Raw genomic sequence first — 15,278 nt, forward strand, 5'->3', positions numbered from 1 at the left:
AATGTTATGTTTGGGTGAAACTGTAAGGATTTTTCTCAAAATAATTTCATAATCAAACTCAAATAGGAATAAAAATAATTTCATGAACTACTGTTAAATGAAGCGAGTGATTACCCTAGTTAAATTACTAATATAGGCTTAGTGAAATTTGAAAATATCATTTCCACATTTTTTTAAATAACAGCATAATAGCTATTTTATCCGTAAAGACTATTTAAATAAATTTTACGAGCTTTCAATTGATCAACTTGATTTGAATCATTTGAAGAATTGTTAAAAATTTTCAGTTTTTTTTAGAAACTGACTTTATTTAGTCATATTTTCATTTGCTTTAATATTTTTTTACATCTATTTTATATGAAAGGTATAATTTAAAAAAAAAAACAAATTAATAGTAGTGCATTTTTTTTATCTTTAAACCACCTTTGAAAAACATTACAGATTTTTTAAATAATCACATTTAAAACCCTCGAATTTCTTTTCTTTCGTGTTGTATCAATATAAAAATAATTGTTTGTATAAAAAGTTAGTTTTTTTTCTGCCAGTAGAAGTCCAGATTAAGACAAAACAAAACAGTAATTTTTAATACCACAAACAATATAAATAAACAATTACAATTTTAAATAAACATTAAACACAAATGAAAAAAAAAAGATTTTTCATTTTTCAATGTTGAAACATTTATTTCACACATGATAGTTTCCTTATCAACTTTTTCAATGGATTTTAAATACCAAATTAAGCAAATTACAATAAAATTTAATTGAGTTTCAAAACCAACTGTATGCTTTTGTTTTCTCAGGGTAATCATCAATTGATATTAATTTATGATAAAAAAAAACAACTTATCCTAAATAATATCAAACAAATTAACACAGCTAAATTTTTTTAACTACTTTTTATGTTTACGGTAACATTGTATTGCAAAATTAGAGCTCAAAGGATAATTAACAGAAAAATAGAATTTTGACCAAACTTGTAACATTTTCCGGGTTTGTCAGTCAAATTCCCGAGTGAAAATCCAATTTTGGATTGTTACCTGTTTTTTTCAGAGGTTGCCATCCTGATATTAAGTTTTTGAAAAGAAAGAATTGAAAATCGACCAATTGTTATTTCCACAAGGATTTTACCAAAGGAAAGATTTCAAGAATGTTACTTAATCTTTAATTTTTTAGGTAAACTTTTTGATATTTCTTCAGATATTTTTGAAAAGTTACTAAAAGTGCCCCCTAAATTTGGTTGTTGCAAACTAACTAAAAGTAAATTTTCACTCACGAAATCTTTTAAAATGGCTGTCAATCTTCCCGATATCAATATTGCTCCAACTGTCAATATTTTTAAAGTCATTTCAAGTACCTTCAGGGGTGACATTGAGTCTGGGGTGAGATTGGGTCATACAAATTTTTGCATTTTTGTATGACCCAATCTCACCCTGACCCATTTTTTTTTGTTGATTTTTGGTTCTACAATTCGATACCTCCCGCTCTCGACGGTCCCTTCAATATCGACAACGAGAGAGTCCACTGTATTATAAAAGAGTTATCAAATCCCAAATACTGCCGTCCAAAAATCGCCACGGATTTATGGAAACCGCGGAACCATTTCAACATATCGCCATTACCCAACAATAAATCATGCTCTTTTAAATGCTCCTCCGACCACAATAACTGGAAGCCACAAATTACTGCTCCCCGGTTTTATCAGCTTTATTGCACAAATTAAATCTCAATTAAAGCCATAAAATGTTCATCTGGAGCGAGAAGGAACGAGCATTAGCGTGAGCAATCCCACCGATTTGGCATCTGGCGTTGAAATTTCCACCATTTCCGAGGCCAACTCTTTCTGTATTTCAGAGGAGTAAATGCCGCCAAACAGCTTGGCAGTAGTAGGCCTTGTCACTATGCCTGCTCAAGGGTACGAGTCTTTGGCCAGTCACACAGAAAGTGAAACTTTCCACCAGACGCAGTTGGCTGTGAGGGAAAAGGTTTTCAGAAGCTTGTCGAATGTGTTGGGTTGGGAATGGAGAGAAAACATTAGTTTACATGAAAACAGCGTTCTCAAGTGGATTTTGCATGTCTGGTAAACTCTTATTATAAATTAAAGTATGTTATTATTCTAGCTCGAAAATGACCAGCTATAAAAATATCAATGTTCGAACAAATATTACAAATAAAGAACAATAAAAACAAGATATCACGCTGAGACCTTTACCCAACACAGACCCTACCCAAAAGTCAGGTCAAACATGTGTGACACTGCCCAGAGGAAAAGTAAAGATGCAACTGCAGTGCGATGCAAAATAGTTGGCGCCACTTCACTTTGACGACTGCCGGTTTTCTGTGACTTAATCTTCGCTTCTGTTGTGTTTCGTTTTTGTTGCAACTTACATTTGCTTAGAACCAGCGAAACCTTTTAACCTCTTTCAGCGGTTATACACATTTTGACAGGAATCCTGATGAGTTATGGGTGCAAGATTTCGGAATAACATGCGCGTCATCATCCTCACAAACTAATACTAAGGGATAAAATTAAGAAAAACATTGATGATACTGTAGCAAATAGACAGTAATATGAGTCGGTAAAAATTAATTTTGCAGGGTTGCCAATATTTAAACAAAATCATGATCGTGGAAACGTGGACAAAAGTCAAAAAACGTTTTAGACTTTATTTTTACCTTACCTGCACTTGAACAACAGTAAAGTCCAAATAAATTTATAATAAAAATATATTTACAAAAAAAAAGTGAAAACCAACTTAAATTCCGATAATTAAGATATATAGTTTTTAGCATTTGCTTAAAGTTTTAAATTGAAATGTTGATTTATGAAGATAAAAACAATTTAGAATGTTTGAATAATTTCTATTCAACGAAAAAAAAGTCATCCAAAATAACATTTTTAAGTCTGTTAATCAGTTTAGGCTCGAATCAATCATCAATCGACAATCAATCGACGTAACAAAAAACGTAACGCCTTCGCGTAAAAAAAAGGTTTCCCTGTATAACTTTTAAAAATTTGAAAATCCAACTCAAACCAATAAAAAAATCATGGTAAATCCATATCACAAAATGTTCACCATTTTCCCATAAACTAATTTTATTGCCTTAAAATTACCCCCTTGTTTCAACACATTGAGACCTCACCCTCGTTTCAAACAGAAAATAAAATTAACTTTTATGGGGGTTAACCATCCACTTGCTGCGCATTCCCTGGAAACACCCTCCTCCCACGAGCAATTACTCTATTTTCCACCACACTCAAACAGAGAGTCAGCATGACTAAACCCACACAAAGTCACCGGGCACAGTCGCTCCCTTTATCTTTATTCGAAATTAATAGCTGAAATCCATCTCCGGCGAGAGTTTCTTTTTTTCCACAGATCTTATTTTCTCTCGCAGCAATCGGTGTCTTTATCAACCGGGGCTTTTCCGTTATAAATTTTCCCCGCGACTTGCTTGGATCTCCAACATGAGTTGTCTTTTTTCCTTGCGCAAACAACGAAAATGGAAAAATAATGAAAATAATATACACCCTGGCAGTGGAAAAATGCGCTGCGTGGCTTCGGGGTTATCGGTAATCGGGCGGGTTGAGCGTTTTTAGCAGAACGTAAAACAGATGCCCTTTCTGGCTTCTGTCTTGGCAGGGGAAAAAGTGGAATTTGAGTTATGAATAGTGGGTTTTTTGTGTTCTCCGACTGTTGATTAATTCATGTAGCTTTTTCATGTTGTTTTTAATTGTTTTCCTTTTATTATTGCGAGCTAATTAGTTTCCATTTTGAATTATAATAACTGTTTGGTAATAGTATTGAGAGATATCTCAATCTTTCTATCATGAGAAACACGGCTCGTGTTTTGTCTTGATTTTACTACAGGCCTGCGCCGAATACTTATTCTACACTTTGTAATTGTATACTGTGAGTTTTTTTTTTTCTTAAAAAGGAAGTTTTTTTTCAATCTTTCCAACATGAACAATGCTTTAAAAAAGTCTGAATTCTGAAGTATTTTAGAGCGTCCAATTTCCCGTTCCAAGAAAAAGTTTCCCGGGATTTCCCGAAAAAAAAATATTTCCCGTTTTTTTGTAACTACTTTTTGAAAATGCTCTGAAAAAATAATAAACGAACAAACTCAACATTAATTTGGTAAATTAAATGTTTGGTTTATATATAATGAATCAGATTATCAGAAATTATGATATCAGAATTATTTCTGATAATATAAATTTTGAAGCAACTGGGAAAAGATCTTGCTTAATGAGTAATAAATTATTACAAGTAGGTACGCTTTAAACAGATTGATGTTATTTCATCAAAACAATAGAAACTCCTTGCCTTCAAATTAAAATTGAGATTTTTTCACGTTTTTATTTACCATGAAAAAATGAGATGAAAATCGAATTTGCGCAAAACGAATTAATTCAATTGGTTGAATATCTGGTACTAAAGAAATTACAATTTGAAGTAAAAGAATTATGGAGCACTGGTGCAACTACTGGTGTTAGAGGGTTAAATGTGAAAAATACAGGACTTTTTGAGGAATGATGATAATTTATCGTATAATTTAAATCATGTTGCATAATAATACAAAAAAAAACATTGAAAAATTACTTTCTATTGTTTGTTCACAAAAATTGCAAAAATATATTCAAAGCTTGCTTCAAATATTTGAAAACATTGGGTTGTTTGGAGTAAAATCAACACTAAAAAGCTTTACCATTTGTTCAAGAGCTGAAACCAGTATTTGTCATGAAAAACATAACTTTTGTACGTTTTTTTTCTCATTGCAATAAACTAATCACAGAGGTATGTTTAAAATTTCTCATCAAAAAATACCAAAATCCATTTTCTTGTAGTTGAATGATTTATTACTTGCAGTCAAGCTGTTAATTGATCTTCAGACTTATTCAAACCATTAATGTTGATGTCGTATACATTTTTGTTGCATAATATTAATTAAAACCAAGATCATAACGAGAGGGTGACGATTCTCGAGATTTTCAATTTCACGGGAATCAAGAGTTGAATTTGACCATTTCCCGGGAATTTTGTTTTACAATGCCAACATTGCTAATAATTTGAAAAAAAAATAAATGCGTTCATTTCCAATGAATTTAGTAACAATTAATTCATAATTATTCAATGAAACGTTAATTTAAGTAGCCTAATTATTTTGAGAGGTCCAAAAATAGTCAATTTCCCGGGAATTCCCGCTCGTCACCCTCTGATCATGACAATTTTCAATAAATTAAAATTAAAAATTCCCGAGATTTCCCGGGAAATTGGATGAAAATTTTCCGTTTCCCGGGAAATTTGTAACCCCGGGAAATTGGACTCTCTTAAATACTTTATTTGTTATCACTAAAACCAGCTCCCTCCGTGTACGCACGAGAGCATGCAGCTAGTGCTCAGTGCTCCATCGTTTTTTCGATTTTTTTCGCCGTAATTGATTGTGGTTACCCGCGAGTTTGCTTCTCCAGCATGCCAAAGGCCGGCCGTGGCCGTGGCAGTTCGAGTGCGGCCTCGAAAAACCCGCGAAGTTCGTCTACCGGCCGTGTGCAAAAAGGCAAACAAACCAACGCCGTGTCGGCCGCCATCGCGCAGGGGAGCGTCAGCGCTGAAGGCATCGACAAAAAGTTACTACATCCTGGATATGTCCCAAGATCACCAGTGCGAACCCGTTCCGGTACTTCCGGTGCCACGACCAGTGGCACATCAACATCCGCCAACATCCCCATCAGGAACGAGTTCCAGATGCTGAGCGACGACGAAGAAAATAACAACTCTGACGGTAGCAGCACTACCGACGACGACGACGACGATGATGGTCGTGCACGGAAAAAAGTGCCGACGTCAAAAAAGAACAACTCTCCAGCGGAACGTAGACCACCTCCAATTTTTGTTTTGGACACGTTAGCGGACGATGTTGACGAGTTGCTGGAAGGCCTCGGATATTGTCTGAAAATCGGTAAGTCGGCAGTGCAAGTGATCACACTGACCAAAAAGAATTTCGACCTGGTGTTTGAAGAATTGAAGCGTAGCAACTTCAACTTCTACACATTCAACCCCGAGAAGCCCCCTGTTAAGGTTGTCTTGCAGGGTTATCAAGACCGTCCGATCTCCGACCTGAAGGGTCACCTTTCGGACGCCGGAATAAAACCGCGGGAGATTAAAGTGCTCTCGCGCAAGACAACGGTAACAGGTACACACACACTGTACCTGTTGTACTTCGACCGCGGCACCGTCAAGATCCAAGACCTGCGGCGGACTAAAACGTTGGACGGTTTTTGGGTAAACTGGCGGTTTTACACCAAGAACCCGACGGACGTAGCGCAATGCCACCGTTGCCAGAAATTCGGCCACGGCTCGCGGAACTGCAACCTCCGGCCCCGCTGCGTGAAGTGCGGTGAGTCACACCTCTCGGAGGCGTGCGCACTGCCACGAAAGGCGGACTTGGGGGACAAGGCAGAACAAACCAAGCCGCGCGTAAAGTGCGCGAACTGTGACGGCAACCATACCGGCAATTACCGCGGATGCGTCGCGCGCAAGGCCTACCTCGAGGAGCAGGAAAAGAGAAAAAAGAAAGCGTCCCACCCTCCTCAGCGAAGTACGAGCGCAGCCGTTCCTGCAGCTGGACAGCGTACGGTTCCAGCGGAAAACTCAGCGTTCCCTCCTGGTTGGGGGCGTTCGTTCGCCAGCGTGGTCGCTGCCGGTAGCGGCAGTACGGCCCAGCAAGAAGTCACCGGGGAAGATCTCTTCACCCTGCCGGAGTTCTTTGCTCTCGCGGGGGAGATGATGACGCGGTTTCGGAGCTGCCGGAACAAGGCAGAACAATTCCTGGCCCTTGGGGAACTGATGATCAAACACATCTACAAAGGATAAATTTTCTGTGATCTAGTATTAAGCTTTCTCTTCCTCTATCCCCTTTCCTTTGGAATTTCTGTAAGTTTTTTTTTTATAGTTTTTTCTTACTCTTGCTAGTGCCTTAGTTAAAGAAATAATTGTTCCTAAATGGATTATGATGCAACACACAGCTGTAAGGAACTCCAAAACTCTGTTATGCACTTCAAAATAACTCATTGTATCTTGATTATTCACCAATAAAACGAATTGAATTGAATTATCACTAAAAGCAAATGTTTCACAGCCCCCATTGAAAAAAAAAACTTTCAAATAATCCGGGAAAACTTTAAAAAGCATCTGGCATCTGATCTTTTGTCCATTCGACCTCATGTCCATCAACCTTCTGCGTTGAATTATCATATATTTGCAAAAAAAAAGATGTCTTTAATTCACATCAAATAATCATATCTTTAAAGTATTCTTTCGAAATTTCGTAATTTTGATTCAATTAATAAATAAATACAGCTCTGTAAAATTTTAACACACTGGCTTGAAATCTCATTTTAGCCGCCTTCAAGAAAAACAAGAACCGCAATAAACGTTCCTTTTTAAATTATAAAAATTACTGAACTTTCAAAAAAATCTATCAAAAGTACACGACCTAGTTCAATCGGTAAAAACCAGTTAGAGATGTCCAGAAAAATCAATATTCAAAATCATTGTTACAATCTTAGTTAATCCTGCAAAGTTATAAATAAATTTCCCAATTAATGACATGGATATCGTTATTTTTAATTACGGGAAATGACAGACGTTATGTTGAACTTATGAACTTTTTTTGATAAAAACTTCGTTCCTGGATTTTTAACCATCATTGGCCACAAAATTTATATCTCATCACGGTTAAGAGCAAGAACTCATTGAAAAACAAGCAAAAAATCAAATCCTTGGATACATTATTTTAAGCAATTATATTTTTCACTTAAAAGACATTATAATTAATTGCTCATGTTTGTAAAATAGTCTGAACTGATTTTGAATTGGTTTTTTGCTTGCGTACTTCAAAAACTGTACTGCTCATGTTCGCATAGGGTACGTTATCCATTAGTGGACCGCTTTCCTATAGTGGACCCCCTAAAGGGTTTTTGATGAAAAATTCAATAAAATCACAATTTCAAGCGTATTGTTGCCTACAAATCTTTTATTTGGCATGTTCAGCATCATTTAAATCAATGTTGACTGATATTGAAATGTCCTTTTTACCAAAATAAGTGTTTTGAGTTCGACATCAGAAATCAGCCATGGCCACTAGCATTTTCACAACAAAACTGCATTTATATTTTATGATTCAATGAACTATTCAATCATTTTTATACTAATTATTTAACTTCAGCAAGTCGAAATAATGTAATTTTAAGGAACTTTACTAAAATAAAGCGAAGAACTGCTCATTTTAGAGCATCAATTCGGGGGGTCCAATATAGGACAACGAAAATCCAAACTTTTCCAAAAGTGAACCCCTGTTAATTTTACCTTTGAAAATGACGGTTTCCACGCAAAATCGACCACTCAAAATCCGGACCATCTCCGATCTTAATAAAACTTGCTGGATCGTTTGTCCTACTCAAATCAACAACTCCTGTGCACTCAGTTTAGTAATTTACAATGGCATTTGAATTTTAGAAATTCTTTAATTTTTAAATTATTGGTAATTACGTTTAAATTGAAAAAATCATATCTTTTGAAGCAGATGTTCAAAAAATCGATCGGAAGTGTGTTTTTACGAAAATCGTGCGCTCTTTTCAATAAAAATATTTCCAAAAGCCGTAACTTTCATTTTCGATCAAAAAACAGCCAAAAATTAAATTTTCTTCGAATATCAGGCTGAATACACCCTTTGATTCAAATTTTGCCATTACCATTCGAAAGATTGGACAATTTCCCACTTTTCTTCCACAGACACCAAGTTGGAGCGAAAGCGTTTTCGAGTGGTTTGTAAATAAAAACCTTTTTTCGTTTTTTTTTTATTTTTTTTTTCCAAAAAACTAAATTACATGTTTACAGATCCCATTTTTAAACTTAAAATAATGTTCTGCTTCCGTGTTTTTGAGTTTTTCCTTGACGTACCAGTTTCAAATACATACATCAAATACATGAACGCATAAATGTCCCATATTCATTTTCGTCACTTTGAGTTATTGATGCAGTTTGGTTCAAAATCGTGTGCTCTTTCAAAAGAGCCTATCCTATAACGTCCAGTACTTTGTTCTAGAAATCAGGAGGAAATCCAGTTTCTTCGTGAAAATCCTTTGTCTTATGCTCGATTGGTACATCCGTTTGACAGTTCTCGTGCTTCGATTGGTACTTTTGATTTAAGATGACCGTTCTCTAATAAGATCTAGGCGCTCTAAGAAAAACGCTAAACATAAGGCTACGTGTTAAGTTTTCACGAAGAAACTGGATTTCCTCCTGATTTCTAGAACAAAGTACTGGACGTTATAGGATAGGCTCTTTTGAAAGAGCACACGATTTTGAACCAAACTGCATCAATAACTCAAAGTGACGAAAATGAATATGGGACATTTATGCGTTCATGGGCAGTTTAGTAATTATTTCGTTCCTTTTATATGTATTTGAAACTGGTACGTCAAGGAAAAACTCAAAAACACGGAAGCAGAACATTATTTTAAGTTTAAAAATGGGATCTGTTACAAAATTTGCCATAAAACATGTAATTTAGTTTTTTGGAAAAAAAATAAAAAAAAACGAAAAAAGGTTTTTATTTACAAACCACTCGAAAACGCTTTCGCTCCAACTTGGTGTCTATGGAAGAAAAGTGGGAAATTGTCATGGCAAAATTTGAATCAAAGGGTGTATTCAGCCTGATATTCGAAGAAAATTTAATTTTTGGCTGTTTTTTGATCGAAAATGAAAGTTACGGCTTTTGGAAATATTTTTATTGAAAAGAGCGCACGATTTTCGTAAAAACACACTTTCGATCGATTTTTTGAACATCTGCTTCAAAAGATATGATTTTTTCAATTTAAACGTAATTACCAATAATTTAAAAATTAAAGAATTTCTAAAATTCAAATGCCATTGTAAATTACTAAACTGAGTGCACAGGAGTTGTTGATTTGAGTAGGACAAACGATCCAGCAAGTTTTATTAAGATCGGAAATGGTCCGGCTCAAAATCGTATTTTTATGGTCGATTTCGCGTGGAAACCGTCAAATGAAGAAAACTGTGTATTTAAGCAAAAATTTCTCTTAAACATACAATAAATGCTTGTTGTTATCAACCTAAACGCATATTTTTTTCAATTATGAGTATAAATATAGCTGTTTCATGTTAAATGTACCAAAAATGCGGAAGCCGTAAAAAAATATAACTAATCAAAACTATAGTCAATTGTACTTAACTGAAGCATCATAATTGCAGTTTGAAATGATATTTTATAATAATAAAACAAGAACAAAATATTTTTTTAAAAATAAACATGCATGGTTTTATCAGCAACTGTAAACAAATCTATTGTTAAGTTTCGGTCAACCATTTATGTAATTAATATGAAAAAAATGTGCATCAAAATTACTTTCTTTTTAATTATTTTTATGTTTACAGTGATTTTTGAAACGTTTTCTCTGATCTTTTTCGGAAATAAATGTTTTTAAATGTCTGTTAGGTTTTTTTTGTTGTTTAAAGCCAAATTTGTTAACAAAACATATTTGTTTATGATGAAAAGTGAGCAAAATCTATCTTTTATTAATTATATCTATCATTAGACCTACACCATGCATCAAAACATCAAATATCGGTTAAATTTGGTATAAAAATAACAGTTTGCCTATAGTGGACCCGGGTCCACAATCGGATTATGGACCCGGGTCCACTATAGGAAAAGGGTTGGTCACTGTTTTAAATTTTGCAAAAAAAATCTACTAAGGCCTCACGGTGACAAAAACTTAAAAAAAATGTAGGGGAGTTTAGGGTAATATGGACAGTGGGGGTAATTTGGACACCCCCTTAAAAATCACCTTTTCTTCTGATATAAAGTGAAAACGGCAATTTAAGTGATAAGGCTAGTACTAGTAATGGCCTAGGAGTATGGAAAACCAAAAAAAGTTGAAATAAGTTGAGTAGTTTTTTAATAATATGTAAATGTTTCCAAAAGCCGGCTGGCACTGCCTTAAGTTCTAATTTTTGAGGGTTGGGAAATAGTGTTTTGCAGGAATTATATGGCAAAAAAGTGGTCAATTTTTGTTTAAGGGGGTTTATTGGACGATGCCTGAGATATGTACGTATATATATATTGTGCATTTTATCAATTTTTATCATCAAAAATTCCAATTTTTGATAGAACATGTTATGGGGGTAATTTGGACATGGCTTGTGGGGTAATTTGGAATACCTGATACCTGAAAGTCTACCTGTCAGGCAAAAAAAAGTAACTTTCATGTTCGGTTGAGTTTTTAAAGGGATTTAATTAAATTTAGACGGATTTTAAATGTCAAATATTTAAAATTGAATTGCTACGGAATGTAAAATTAAAAAAAGATAGTTTCAGGTTGATTAGTTTTATATAAAGATTGGTTTGGATAAATCTAAATGATACCTTAATCACTAAAAACTATACTTGTGCCTAATCCAGAATCATTAGCATTAGCATTAGCATTAGCAATAAAGGTCGCACAATTCCGGATGGCTGCACAACGCTTATCTTACTGTTTAACTGTAATTAAACGTATGATAGCACTAGACTCTCATCCGGTTACAATATTCCAACACGGGAGATACCATGTTTTCCTCTTTAGATGAGCGTGTAATACTATCCAGTAAGATAAGGGGCTCCTGGCCGGTACCTTGCTAACCTCGGGGATTGGAAGGTATGTTAGTAAACATCTATCTAGAATGCGCAGAGATCTCTACGTCACCTAGTGGTATAGATGTTTGTAGGGAGGTTTTGGACTCAATGTTAGTAACTTGAACGTTTGTTTTTTTTAACACCACCACCACCACCACCACCAATACCATACCATCACCACAAAAAGTCATGCTAGATTTTAATACAAATACATTACAAAACGAACACAACAATAAAACCATCTTCCTGGCCCTGCTGCCCACACGATAATAACGCGCAATAATATTAATAACCACAATGACCCCCCACTGCATGCATGACTCGAACATGAACACAAACATAGCACAAAGAGAACACCAGAAAAATCTATCTTCCCATCACCACTGCTTGCACGATACTGACGCGCAATAATATCAATTACCACAATGACCCCCCACTGCATGCATGACTCGAACATGAACACGAACATAGCACAAAGAGAACACCACAAAAATCCACCTTCCCATCACCACTGCTTGCACGATACTGACGCGCAATAATATCTATTACCACAATGACCCCCCACTGCATGCATGACTCGAACATGAACACGAACATAGCACAAAGAGAAAACCACAAAAATCCACCTTCCCATCACCACTGCTTGCACGATACTCACTTGTGCCTAATCCAGAATCAATGCTTAAATCATTTCAGAATGAATGATTAAATTATACACCGAACTATTTGTTATCATCCCATTGAATTATAGTTATATCACAAAATCATTATTTAAACTTTTGATGAAATATTGAAATTGATGAATATAAAACATGCTCAAAAAATCAAACGTTAAACCTATTCTTCAACATGTGTCCAAATTACCCCAACAAAGGTGTCCATATTACCCCACAAAGTATGTCCATATTACCCCACAAGGCATGTCCAAATTACCCCATAGGGGTGCTCATATTACCCCCACACAAAAATGTGGGGCTAATTTGGACGCCTTTTAATTTTTGCGATAAAAATGGGGTTTTCATCAAAATTTATCGAAATAAATGACATTTTTCCATAAAACATGGTCTATATTATCCTCTGGTGCCATCCACATTCCTTTAAAATATCCATACAGCCCGTGGCAGAGCAATTTCCTTAGGGTGTCCAAATTACCCCACACTCCCCTACCAGCGCGCAAGGGCGTTACAGATATCCAAAATATTTTTTTTTTCAATTTTTGCAAAATTAAACTCGAACTGATTTTCGAAAACACAATTTGCTCGCACACAAATCATGCAAATATAAAATTTATCCAACCTACTGCGCAGCGCCAATGCGAAGAAAGGTGCCAGCTTTAAGAACTAATCCACGCGTGAGCTTTATCCAAATGGTTTGTGTCCTGGATAAAGTTTACTTTTCTGTGCTCATCTAGATCTTGTTTGAATCTTTTTCGAAGCTTCTCGGTTCAACAAGCTGCTTCTATTAGGAACTTCAACATCTTGTTGACGCGATGTTCAGATGCATGATTGGCGGTTATTAACTAGATTTGGTTGAGTTAGCCTAGTATTGTTCATATGATACTTTTTAAGTTGGACTTCAAATCTAATCTCGTCTGCATGTGGTCAACCATCCTGCATGCATTACAGCCAAGGAAGAAAAGACGAATAATGCATAAATTTGGGTTAGTCAAATGAAATTTCTCTCGATCGATATAAGTCTGATTTCGTCGGAAATATATGTTTCTTAAAATACCACCAACAACCCGAGTGGGACGTGAAATCTTGGTTTTTTGTTGACGATTTTTTTGGAGATATTTATTTGTTGGTCAGATTCTTATTTCTAAAAATAACTCTTTAAAATTTGAATGAAGTTAACTTGAATTTACTGCTAGTCATATGAGACTACGTCGGCATTTGAAATGATCAACCATTTTTAATTGTAAACGAATGAATGCTAGAATAAATGTCCAGCCGAACTTCAAAATGTTCTTGGTTACATTTCTAGCTAAAATTTGAATCCCTCTAACGCCCCAACTCATAAAATCCACTTCATCGTTCACAACTTGGAGCAAGTGCACTCTAGGAAATTCGATCCACACTCGAGGCAAAAAAAAAATCCCAATAGCCAAGTTGATCTCTTCACTGTCCTCGAAGCACCAGATGAGTGATCACTTGCCTTAATTGAATCTGCTCCGCTCCGCGCTTGCTGGTTGGTTAGACCAAACAACTCATCCGATTAATGTCCTTCGACTCTGTCACGGATCAAATTTCCAGCGTCAAGCGAATAACCTTCCCATAAAAAGTAAATGAAATCACTCATCTCTTTCCCCCTCTTCCTGGAATGGTCTCTAGCACCAGCTATTACTGAGAGTTTCCTATTTTGTCGGTATATTGATTCATAATGTAAACACTTTTTCTCACTCTCCCCCACCATAACGGCTGTGACTAGTTCCAGACGCATCTTTAGCAGCTCGTTAAACGCTCTCTCGCTCGCTAGTCTAGCGGTCTTTGTAGTTATGAGTTTTATTATGTTTACAGAAGCGCCTAGCTCCCCTCCCATTCCCCCTGTTGTTAAACTCTTTGTGTAATGTTCATCGAGTTCAACATTAATAAACATACGAGGAACTCCAATGAAGAGATCAATTATCACTTGCCTCCAAGATTTCCCAGCGCTAGAACAATTGATTTCATTTAGAAGTAGCTGGAAACGTATGAGAAATCCTCAAGTCAAGTGATTCCTAGCATGCTGAAGATGTTATCTCCAATCTACGCTTCTAACCTAACCATCTTAAAAGCTACTAGAGTTATCTACGTGCGCATGTATTGCGTGTACGTACACGAAATAAAGTGAGGTTAAATTTTGTACCCGCCAGCAAAACAAATGGCGTGCTAGTGTTCGTGAGAACGGGCTTAGATAACTCTCTTGACAGTTTGACAGATTGACCGACCTTAAAACTACTACTTACCAGACCAAATTCACCACTACATGCAAATGTCGCCGCAACTCCCTACCTTTTCTCCGGTCCAGCACCAGCAAAGTGCCAAACTTCCGCCGTCCTCACAGGGCTAATTACGCAACAATCAAAGCGTCACAATGGTGAGAACCTTCCACAGCCTCCTTTGTTTGGTCGGCTGCACGCGTCGGAAGGAAGTGTCAAGCCGCAGGCAAAATATTTTGTTCACCGGCCGTCAACCGGAACAATGGCACACGTGAGTGGTGTGAGAGCTCTGGCGACAATACGGATTTAAATGAATCCTCAATTATCTCGTTGTTGCGAGTGGTAACGAGAGAGGTCTTTCAAGGTGATGGAGAGAAGGTGGAAACGTCAAAATTTCAAAATATATTGAAGTCTCAATCAAAATTGCAGTATTTGATAGAAGTTGCATACAATTATATTTTTTTGTCGGTATACACCTTTTAAATACATCACCTTGCCCTAACAATGCCTAACAATACAACCCTCTTTAAACTCTGGGAAGGAGATCTCGGAGAGCATTGAATAAAGTGGATTAGGCTGGTGTTGAGGTGGTAATCGAGAGGCGAGTGGTCCGTTCAAAGTGAGTGGTTAAGCACAATATGCTTGTTGATGAGGATTCTGTG

The 15,278-nt window shown here is 36.0% G+C and overlaps 1 protein-coding gene across 1 annotated transcript in view; it reads right to left on the reverse strand.

Moving 5' to 3' along the window:
* The window catches only part of LOC120417218 (muscle-specific homeobox protein tinman), a 31,687-nt gene extending 16,938 nt beyond the window's left edge, over positions 1-14,749 (reverse strand). Inside the window, exon 1 of the mRNA XM_039579179.2 lies at positions 14,644-14,749. The gene's annotated coding sequence lies outside the window, so the exon portion shown is untranslated. The remainder of the gene's footprint in view (positions 1-14,643) is intronic.
* Between the last annotated feature and the right edge of the window lie 529 nt (positions 14,750-15,278).

This window comes from Culex pipiens, chromosome 1 (assembly GCF_016801865.2).
Source record: "Culex pipiens pallens isolate TS chromosome 1, TS_CPP_V2, whole genome shotgun sequence".
NCBI classification, from domain to species: Eukaryota; Metazoa; Arthropoda; class Insecta; order Diptera; family Culicidae; genus Culex; species Culex pipiens.